Below are 12,273 nucleotides of genomic sequence, written 5' to 3'. Positions count from 1 at the left end.
TTTGTGACACTTTTGAATCTCTTCCTATATTTCACACCTTGCCAGGCTCTTCATGTTTTTCAACACCGCTTCATGCTCCTCCTATTTTTGAGACCGTATCTTGCTCCTCATATTTTTGACACATTTTGAAGCTCTTCATGTTTTTCAACTCCGTTTCATGCTCCTTATATATTTGACACCTTTTGAAGCTCTTGATATTTTTCACTCCTTTTAAGGCTCTTCGTGTTTTTCAACACCGTTTCATGCTCCTAATATTTTTCAGACCGTTTCATGCTCCTCAATTTTTGACACCTTTTGAAGCTCTTCATATTTTTCACACCTTTTCAGGCTCTTAATGATTTTGAACACCGTTTCATTTTCCTCCTATTTTTCAGACCGTTTCATGCTACTCATATTTTTGACACCTTTTGAAGCTCTTCATATTTTTCACATCTTTTCAGTATCTTCAAGTTTTTGAACACCGCTTCATGCTCCTCATATTTTTCACACCTTCTGAAGCTTTTCATATTTTTCACAACTTTTCAGGCTCTTCATGTTTTTGAACACCGTTTCATGCTCCTCCTATTTTTCATACCGTTTCATGCTCCTCATATTTTTGCCACTTTTTGAAGCTCTTCATATTTTTCACACCTGTTCAGTATCTTCAAGTTTTTGATAACCGCTTCATGCTTCTCATATTTTTCACACATTCTGAAGCTGTTCATATTTTTCACACCTTTTCAGGCTCTTCATGTTTTTCAACACCGCTTCATGCTCCTCCTATTTTTCAGAACGTTTCAGGCTCCTCATATTTTTGACAGCTATTGAAGCGCTTCATATATTTCACACCTTTTCAGGCTCTTCATGCTTTTCAACACCACATCATGCTCCTCCTATATTTCAGAGCGTTTCATGGTCCTCAAATTTTTGACACCTTTTGAAGCTCTTCGATTATTTCACACCTTTTCAGGAATCATGTTTTTCAAAACGGCTTCATGCTCCTCCTATTTTTCAGACCGTTTCATGCTCCTCATATTTTTCACACCTTTTGAAGCTCTTCATATACTTCACACATTTTCAGGCTCTTCATGTTTTTCAACACAACCTTATGCTCCTTTTTTTTTTTTTTCAGACCGTTTCATGCCCGTCATATTTTTGACACCTTTTTAAGCTCTTCATTTATTTCACACATTTTCAGGCTCTTCATGTTTTTCAATATCACTTCATGCTCCTCTTTTTTTTTCAGACCTTTTCATGCTCCTCATATTTTTCACACCTTTTGTAGCTCTTCATATTTTTCACACCTTTTCAGGCTCTTCATGTTTTTCAACACCGCTTCCTGCTCCTCCTATTTTTCAGATTGTTTCATGCTCCTCATATTTTTCACACCTTCTGAAGCTCTTCATATTTTTCACACCTTTTCAGGCTCTTCATGGTTTTGAACACCGCTTCCTGCTCCTCCTATTTTTCAGACTGTTTCATGCTCCTCATATTTTTCACACTTTTTGAAGCTCTTCATATTTTTCACACCTTTTCAGGCTCTTCATGCTTTTCAACACCACTTCATGCTCCTCCTATTTTTCAGACCGTTTCATGTTCTTCATATTTTTGACACCTTTTGAAGCTCCTCATATTTTTCACACCTTTTCAGGATCTTCATTTTTTTCAACACCGCTTCATGCTCCTGCTATTTTTCAGACCGTTTCATGCTCCTCATATTTTTGACACCTTTTGAAGTGCTTCATATTTTTCACATGTTTTCAGGCTCTTCATGTTTTGAAACACCGCTTCATGCTCCTCATATTTTTCAGACCGTTTCATGCTCCTCATATTTTTCACACCGTTTCAGGCTCTTCATGTTTTTGAACACCGCTTCATGCTCCTCCTATTTTTCAGACCGTTTCGTGCTCCTCATATATTTGACACCTTTTGAAGCTCTTCATATTTTTCACACATTTTTAAGGCTCTTCATGTTTTTCAACACCGCTTCATGCTCCTCCTATTTTTCAGACCGTTTCATGCTCCTCATATTTTTGACACCTTTTGAAGCTCTTAATATTTTTCACACCTTTTCAGGCTCTTCATGTTTTTCAACACCGTTTCATGCTCCTCCTATTTTTCAGACCGTTTCATGCTCCTCATATTTTTTACACCTTTTGAAGCTCTTCATATTTTTCACTCCTATTCAGGCTCTTCATGTTTTTGGACACCGTTTCATGCTACTCCTATTTTTGACACCTTTTGTTGGTCTTCATATTTTCACACCTTTTCAGTCTCTTCATGTTTTTCAACACCACTTCCTTCTCCACCTATTTTTCAGATCGTTTCTTGCTCCTCATATTTTTGACAACTTTTGAAGCTCTTCAAATTTTTCACACCTTTTGAACCTCTTCATATATTTCACATCTTTTCAGGCTCTTCATGTTTGTCACACCTTTTCAGGCTCTTCATGTTTTTCAACACCGCTTCATGCTCCTCCTATTTTTCAGACCGTTTAATGCTCCTCATATTTTTGATATCGTTTGAAGCTCTTCATATATTTCACACCTGTTGAGGCTCTTCATGTTTTTCACACCTTTTCAGGCTCTTCATGATTTTCACACCTTTTCAGGCTCTTCATGTTTTTCAACACCGCTTCATGCTCCTCCTATTTTTCAGAACGTTTCAGGCTCCTCATATTTTTGACAGCTATTGAAGCGCTTCATATATTTCACACCTTTTCAGGCTCTTCATGCTTTTCAACACCACATCATGCTCCTCCTATATTTCAGAGCGTTTCATGGTCCTCAAATTTTTGACACCTTTTGAAGCTCTTCGATTATTTCACACCTTTTCAGGAATCATGTTTTTCAAAACGGCTTCATGCTCCTCCTATTTTTCAGACCGTTTCATGCTCCTCATATTTTTCACACCTTTTGAAGCTCTTCATATACTTCACACATTTTCAGGCTCTTCATGTTTTTCAACACAACCTTATGCTCCTTTTTTTTTTTTTCAGACCGTTTCATGCCCGTCATATTTTTGACACCTTTTTAAGCTCTTCATTTATTTCACACATTTTCAGGCTCTTCATGTTTTTCAATATCACTTCATGCTCCTCTTTTTTTTTCAGACCTTTTCATGCTCCTCATATTTTTCACACCTTTTGTAGCTCTTCATATTTTTCACACCTTTTCAGGCTCTTCATGTTTTTCAACACCGCTTCCTGCTCCTCCTATTTTTCAGATTGTTTCATGCTCCTCATATTTTTCACACCTTCTGAAGCTCTTCATATTTTTCACACCTTTTCAGGCTCTTCATGGTTTTGAACACCGCTTCCTGCTCCTCCTATTTTTCAGACTGTTTCATGCTCCTCATATTTTTCACACTTTTTGAAGCTCTTCATATTTTTCACACCTTTTCAGGCTCTTCATGCTTTTCAACACCACTTCATGCTCCTCCTATTTTTCAGACCGTTTCATGTTCTTCATATTTTTGACACCTTTTGAAGCTCCTCATATTTTTCACACCTTTTCAGGATCTTCATTTTTTTCAACACCGCTTCATGCTCCTGCTATTTTTCAGACCGTTTCATGCTCCTCATATTTTTGACACCTTTTGAAGCTCTTCATGTTTTTCACTCCTTTTCAGGCTCTTCAAGTTTTTGAACACCGCTTCAGCCTCCTCCTATTTTTCAGACCATATCTTGCTCCTAATATTTTCACACCTTTTGAAGCTCTTCATATTTTCACACCTTTTGAAGCTCTTCATATTTTTCACACCTTTTCAGGCTCCTCATGTTTTTGAACACCGCTTCATGCTCCTCCTATATTTCAGACCGTTTCATGCTCCTAATATTTTCACACCTTTTGAAGCTCTTCTATTTTCACACCTTTTGAAGCTCTTGACATTTTTCTCACCTGTTCAGTCTCTTCTTGGTTCTGAACATCGCTTCATTCTCCTCCTATTTCTCAGAACATTTCATGCTCCTCATATTTTTGACACCCTTTGAAGCTCTTCATATTGTTCACACCTTTTCAGGCTCTTAATGTTTTTGAACACCGCTTCATGCTCCTCCTATTTTTCAGACCGTTTCGTGCTCCTCATATATTTGACACCTTTTGAAGCTCTTCATATTTTTCACACATTTTTAAGGCTCTTCATGTTTTTCAACCCCGCTTCATGCTCCTCCTATTTTTCAGACCGTTTCATGCTCCTCATATTTTTGACACCTTTTGAAGCTCTTAATATTTTTCACACCTTTTCAGGCTCTTCATGTTTTTCAACACCGTTTCATGCTCCTCCTATTTTTCAGACCGTTTCATGCTCCTCATATTTTTTACACCTTTTGAAGCTCTTCATATTTTTCACTCCTATTCAAGCTCTTCATGTTTTTGGACACCGTTTCATGCTACTCCTATTTTTGACACCTTTTGATGGTCTTCATATTTTCACACCTTTTCAGTCTCTTCATGTTTTTCAACACCACTTCCTTCTCCACCTATTTTTCAGATCGTTTCTTGCTCCTCATATTTTTGACAACTTTTGAAGCTCTTCAAATTTTTCACACCTTTTGATCCTCTTCATATATTTCACATCTTTTCAGGCTCTTCATGTTTGTCACACCTTTTCAGGCTCTTCATGTTTTTCAACACCGCTTCATGCTCCTCCTATTTTTCAGACCGTTTAATGCTCCTCATATTTTTGATATCGTTTGAAGCTCTTCATATATTTCACACCTGTTGAGGCTCTTCATGTTTTTCACACCTTTTCAGGCTCTTCATGATTTTCACACCTTTTCAGGCTCTTCATGTTTTTCAACACCGCTTCATGCTCCTCCTATTTTTCAGAACGTTTCAGGCTCCTCATATTTTTGACAGCTATTGAAGCGCTTCATATATTTCACACCTTTTCAGGCTCTTCATGCTTTTCAACACCGCATCATGCTCCTCCTATATTTCAGAGCGTTTCATGGTCCTCAAATTTTTGACACCTTTTGAAGCTCTTCGATTATTTCACACCTTTTCAGGAATCATGTTTTTCAAAACGGCTTCATGCTCCTCCTATTTTTCAGACCGTTTCATGCTCCTCATATTTTTCACACCTTTTGAAGCTCTTCATATACTTCACACATTTTCAGGCTCTTCATGTTTTTCAACACAACCTTATGCTCCTTTTTTTTTTTTTTCAGACCGTTTCATGCCCGTCATATTTTTGACACCTTTTTAAGCTCTTCATTTATTTCACACATTTTCAGGCTCTTCATGTTTTTCAATATCACTTCATGCTCCTCTTTTTTTTTCAGACCTTTTCATGCTCCTCATATTTTTCACACCTTTTGTAGCTCTTCATATTTTTCACACCTTTTCAGGCTCTTCATGTTTTTCAACACCGCTTCCTGCTCCTCCTATTTTTCAGATTGTTTCATGCTCCTCATATTTTTCACACCTTCTGAAGCTCTTCATATTTTTCACACCTTTTCAGGCTCTTCATGGTTTTGAACACCGCTTCCTGCTCCTCCTATTTTTCAGACTGTTTCATGCTCCTCATATTTTTCACACTTTTTGAAGCTCTTCATATTTTTCACACCTTTTCAGGCTCTTCATGCTTTTCAACACCACTTCATGCTCCTCCTATTTTTCAGACCGTTTCATGTTCTTCATATTTTTGACACCTTTTGAAGCTCCTCATATTTTTCACACCTTTTCAGGATCTTCATTTTTTTCAACACCGCTTCATGCTCCTGCTATTTTTCAGACCGTTTCATGCTCCTCATATTTTTGACACCTTTTGAAGCTCTTCATGTTTTTCACTCCTTTTCAGGCTCTTCAAGTTTTTGAACACCGCTTCAGCCTCCTCCTATTTTTCAGACCATATCTTGCTCCTAATATTTTCACACCTTTTGAAGCTCTTCATATTTTCACACCTTTTGAAGCTCTTCATATTTTTCACACCTTTTCAGGCTCCTCATGTTTTTGAACACCGCTTCATGCTCCTCCTATATTTCAGACCGTTTCATGCTCCTAATATTTTCACACCTTTTGAAGCTCTTCTATTTTCACACCTTTTGAAGCTCTTGACATTTTTCTCACCTGTTCAGTCTCTTCTTGGTTCTGAACATCGCTTCATTCTCCTCCTATTTCTCAGAACATTTCATGCTCCTCATATTTTTGACACCCTTTGAAGCTCTTCATATTGTTCACACCTTTTCAGGCTCTTAATGTTTTTGAACACCGCTTCATGCTCCTCCTATTTTTCAGACCGTTTCATGCTCCTCATATTTTTCACAGCTTTTGAAGCTCTTCGTATATTTCACACCTTTTCAGGCTCTTCATGTTTTTCAACACCGCTTCATGCTCCTCCTATTTTTCAGACCGTTTCATGCTCCTCATATTTTTGACACCTTTTGAAGCTCTTAATATTTTTCACACCTTTTCAGGCTCTTCATGTTTTTCAACACCGTTTCATGCTCCTCCTATTTTTCAGACCGTTTCTTGCTCCTCATATTTTTTACACCTTTTGAAGCTCTTCATATTTTTCACTCCTATTCAGGCTCTTCATGTTTTTGGACACCGTTTCATGCTACTCCTATTTTTGACACCTTTTGTTGGTCTTCATATTTTCACACCTTTTCAGTCTCTTCATGTTTTTCAACACCACTTCCTTCTCCACCTATTTTTCAGATCGTTTCTTGCTCCTCATATTTTTGACAACTTTTGAAGCTCTTCAAATTTTTCACACCTTTTGAACCTCTTCATATATTTCACACCTTTTCAGGCTCTTCCTGTTTGTCACACCTTTTCAGGCTCTTCATGTTTTTCAACACCGATTCATGCTCCTCCTATTTTTCTGACCGTTTCATGCTCCTCATATTTTTGATACCGTTTGAAGCTCTTCATATATTTCACACCTGTTGAGGCTCTTCATGTTTTTCACACCTTTTCAGGCTCTTCATGATTTTCACACCTTTTCAGGCTCTTCATGTTTTTCAACACCGCTTCATGCTCCTCCTATTTTTCAGAACGTTTCAGGCTCCTCATATTTTTGACAGCTATTGAAGCGCTTCATATATTTCACACCTTTTCAGGCTCTTCATGCTTTTCAACACCGCATCATGCTCCGCCTATATTTCAGAGCGTTTCATGGTCCTCAAATTTTTGACACCTTTTGAAGCTCTTCGATTATTTCACACCTTTTCAGGAATCATGTTTTTCAAAACGGCTTCATGCTCCTCCTATTTTTCAGACCGTTTCATGCTCCTCATATTTTTCACAGCTTTTGAAGCTCTTCGTATATTTCACACCTTTTCAGGCTCTTCATGTTTTTCAACACCGCTTCATGCTCCTCCTATTTTTCAGACCATTTCATCCTCCTCATATTTTTGACAGTTTTTGAGGCTCTTCATATTTTTCACACGTTTTCAGGCTCTTCATGTTTTTCAACATCATTTCATGCTCCTCCTATTTTTCAGACCTTTTCATGTTCCTCATATTTTTGACAAATTTTGAAGCTCTTCATATTTTTCACACCTTTTCAGGCTCTTCATGTTTTTAAACACCGCTTCATGCTCCTCCTATTTTTCAGACCGTTTCATGCTTCTCATATTTTTGACACCTTTTAATCTCTTCATATTTTTCACACCTTTTCAGGATCTTCAAGTTTTTGAATATCGTTTCATGCTACTGCTATTTTTCACACGTTTTTAAGCTCTTCATATTTTTCAAATCGTTTCATGCTCTTCATGTTTTTCAACACCGTTTCATGCTCCTCCTATTTTTCAGACCTTTTCATGTTCCTCATATTTTTCACACCTTTTGAAGCTCTTCATATTTTTCATACCTTTTCAGGCTCTTCATGTTTTTAAAAACTGCTTCATGCTCCTCCTATTTTTCAGACCTTTTCATGCTCCTCATATTTTTCACACCTTTTGAAGCTCTTCATATTTTTCACACCATTTCCGGCTTCATATTTTTGAACACCACTTCATGCTCCTCCTGTTTTTCAGACCGTTTCATGCTCCTCATATTTTTGACACCTTTTGAAGCTCTTCATATTTTTCACACCTTTTCAGGCTCTTCATGTTTTTGAGCACCGTTTCATGTTCCTCCAATATTTCAGACCGTTTCATGCTCCTCATATTTTTGGCACTTTTTGAACCTCTTCATATTTTCCAATCCTTTTCAGGCTCTTCATGTTTTTCTACACTGTTTCATGCTCCTCCTGTTTTTCAGAACGTTTCGTGATCCTCTTATTTTTCAGACCATTTCATGCTCCTCATATTTTTACACCTTTTGAAGCTCTTCACATTTTTCGCACTTTTTAATGCTCTTCATATTCTTGAAAACCGCTTCATGCTCCTCATATTGTTGACACGTTTTGAAGCTCTTCATATTTTTCACACTTTTTCAGGCTCTTCATATTTTTCAACACCGCTTCATGGTCCTCTTATTTTTCAGACCGTTTCATTATCCTCATATATTTCACACCTTTTGAAGCTCTTCATATTTTTCACACCTTTTCAGGCTCTTCATGTTTTTGAACACCGCTTCATGCTCCTCCTAATTTTTAGACCGTTTCATGCTCCTCCTATTTTTGACAGCTTTTGAAGCTCTTCATATTTTTCACACCTTTTGAAGCTCTTCATATTTTTCACAGTGTTTCAGGCTCTTCATGTTTTGAACACTGCTTCATGCTCCTCCTATTTTTCAGACCGTTTCATGCTCCTCTCATTTCTGACACCTTTTGAAGCTCTTCATATTTCTCACACTATTTCAGGCTCTTCATGTTTTCAACAACAATTAATGCTCCTCCTAGTTTTCAGACCGTTTCATGCTCCTCAAATTTTTGACACCTTTTGAAGCTCTTCATTTTTTTCACAGCTTTTCAGGCTCTTTCAAGTTTTTCACACCGCTTCATGCTCCTCCTATTTTTCAGACGTTTTCATGCTCCTCATATTTTTGACACCTTTCGAAGCTCTTCATATTTTTCACACATTTTCATGCGCTTCATGTTTTTCAACACCACTTCTTGCTCCACCTATTTTTCAGATCGTTTCATGCTCCTCATATTTTTGATACCTTTTGAAGCTCTTCATATATTTCAACCTTTTGAGGCTCTTCATGTTTTTCACACCTTTTCAGGCTCTTCATGTTTTTCACAACTTTTCAGGCTCTTCATGATTTTCAACACCGCTTCATGCTCCTCCTATTTTTCAGACCGTTTCATGCTCCTCATATTTTTGACACCTATTGAAGCTCTTCATATATTTCATACCTTTTGAGGCTCTTCATCTTTTTCACACCTTTTCAGGCTCTTCATGTTTTTCACACCTTTTCAGGCTCTTCAAGTTTTTCACACATTTTCAGGCTCTTCATGTTTTTCAACACCGTTTCATGCTCCTTCTATTTTTCAGACTGTTTCATGCTCCTCATATTTTTGACACCCTTGAAGCTCTTCATATATTTCACACCTTTTCAGGCTCTTCATGGTTTTGAACACTGCTTCATGCTCCTCCTATTTTTAAGACTGTTTCATACTCCTCATATTTATGACCCGTTTTGAAGCTTTTCATATATTTCACACCTTTTCAGCCTCATATTTCAACACCACTCATGCTCCTCCTATTTTTCAGACCGTTTCATGCTCCTCATATTTTTGACACCTTTTGAAGCTCTTAATATTTTTCACACCTTTTCTGGCTCTTCATGTTTTTCAACACCGTTTCATGCTCCTCCTATTTTTCAGACCGTTTCATGCTCCTCATATTTTTTACACCTTTTGAAGCTCTTCATATTTTTCACTCCTATTCAGGCTCTTCATGTTTTTGGACACCGTTTCATGCTACTCCTATTTTTGACACCTTTTGATGGTCTTAATATTTTCACACCTTTTCAGTCTCTTCATGTTTTTCAACACCACTTCCTTCTCCACCTATTTTTCAGATAGTTTCTTGCTCCTCATATTTTTGACAACTTTTGAAGCTCTTCAAATTTTTCACACCTTTTGAACCTCTTCATATATTTCACACCTTTTCAGGCTCTTCATGTTTGTCACACCTTTTCAGGCTCTTCATGGTTTTCAACACCGCTTCATGCTCCTCCTATTTTTCAGACCGTTTCATTCTCCTCATATTTTTGATACCGTTTGAAGCTCTTCATATATTTCACACCGGTTGAGGCTCTTCATGTTTTTCACACCTTTTCAGGCTCTTCATGATTTTCACACCTTTTCAGGCTCTTCATGTTTTTCAACACCGCTTCATGCTCCTCCTATTTTTCAGAACGTTTCAGGCTCCTCATATTTTTGACAGCTATTGAAGCGCTTCATATATTTCACACCTTTTCAGGCTCTTCATGCTTTTCAACACCACATCATGCTCCTCCTATATTTCAGAGTGTTTCATGGTCCTCAAATTTTTGACACCTTTTGAAGCTCTTCGATTATTTCACACCTTTTCAGGAATCATGTTTTTCAAAACGGCTTCATGCTCCTCCTATTTTTCAGACCGTTTCATGCTCCTCATATTTTTAACACCTTTTGAACTCTTCATAATTTTCAGACCTTTTAAGGCTCTTCATGTATTTTACACCGTTTCATGCTCCTCCTATTTTTCAGACCGTTTCATGCTCCTCATATTTTTGACACCTTTTGAAGCTCTTCCTATATTTCACACCTTTTCAGGCTCTTCATGGTTTTGAACACGGCTTCATGTTCCTCCTATTTTTCAAACTGTTTCATGCTCCTCATATTTTTAACACCTTTTGAACTCTTCATAATTTTCAGACCTTTTAAGGCTCTTCATGTTTTTTACACCGTTTCATGCTCCTCCTATTTTTCAGACCGTTTCATGCTCCTCATATTTTTGACACCTTTTGAAAGTCTTCATATTTTTCACACCTTTTCAGGCTCTTCGTGTTTTTCAATACCTTTTCATGCTCCTACTATTTTTTAGACCGTTTCATGCTCCTCATATTTTTAACACCTTTTGAACTCTTCATAATTTTCAGACCTTTTAAGGCTCTTCATGTTTTTTACACCGTTTCATGCTCCTCCTATTTTTCAGACCGTTTCATGCTCCTCATATTTTTGACACCTTTTGAAGCTCTTCCTATATTTCACACCTTTTCAGACTCTTCATGCTTTTCAACACCGCATCATGCTCCTCCTATATTTCAGAGCGTTTCATGGTCCTCACATTTTGGACACCTTTTGAAGCTCTTCATTTATTTCACACCTTTTCAGGCTCTTCATGTTTTTTACACCGTTTCATGCTCCTCCTATTTTACAGATCGTTTCATGCTCCTGATATTTTTGACACCTTTAGAAGCTCTTCGTATATTTCACACCTATTCAGGCTCTTCATGGTTTTGAACACGACTTCCTGTTCCTCCTATTTTTCAAACTGTTTCATGCTCCTCATATTTTAGACACCGTTTGAAACTCTTCATATTTTTCACACCTTTTCAGGCTCTTCGTGTTTTTCAATACCTTTTCATGCTCCTACTATTTTTTAGACTGTTTCATGCTCCTCATATTTTGACACCTTTTGAAGCTCTTCTTATTTTTCACATATTTTCATGCTCTTCATGTTTTCAACACCGCTTCATGCACCTCCTATTTTTCAGATTGTATCATGCACCTCATATTTTTTACAGCTTTTGAAGCTCTTCATATATTTCACACCTTTTCAGGCTCTTCATGTTTTTGAACAAAGTGTCATGCTTTTCCTATTTTTCAGACTGTTTCATGCACCTCATATTTTTGACACGTTTTAAAGCTCTTCATATTTTTCACACCTTTTCAGGCTCTTCATGGTTTTGAACATGGTTTCATGCTCCTTCTATTTTTCAACCGTTTCATGTCCTCATATTTTTGACACCTTTTGAAGCTCTTCATGTTTTTCACTCCTTTACAGGCTCTTCAAGTTTTTGAACACCGCTTCAGCCTCCTCCTATTTTTCAGACCGTATCATGCTCCTAATATTTTCACACCTTTTGAAGCTCTTCATATTTTCACACCTTTTGAAGCTCTTCATATTTTTCACACCTTTTCAGGCTCCTCATGTTTTTGAACACCGCTTCATGCTCCTCCTATATTTCAGACCGTTTCATGCTCCTAATATTTTCACACCTTTTGAAGCTCTTCATATTTTCACACCTTTTGAAGCTCTTGATATTTTTCTCACCTGTTCAGTCTCTTCTTGGTTCTGAACATCGCTTCATTCTCCTCCTATTTCTCAGAACGTTTCATGCTCCTCATATTTTTGACACCCTTTGAAGCTCTTCACATTTTTCACACCTTTTCAGGCTCTTCATG

Source organism: Dama dama, chromosome 29 (genome assembly GCF_033118175.1).
Source record: "Dama dama isolate Ldn47 chromosome 29, ASM3311817v1, whole genome shotgun sequence".
Taxonomy (NCBI): Eukaryota; Metazoa; Chordata; class Mammalia; order Artiodactyla; family Cervidae; genus Dama; species Dama dama.
The sequence above is the reverse complement of the archived record's forward strand: the minus strand, read 5'-3'. Positions refer to the sequence as shown.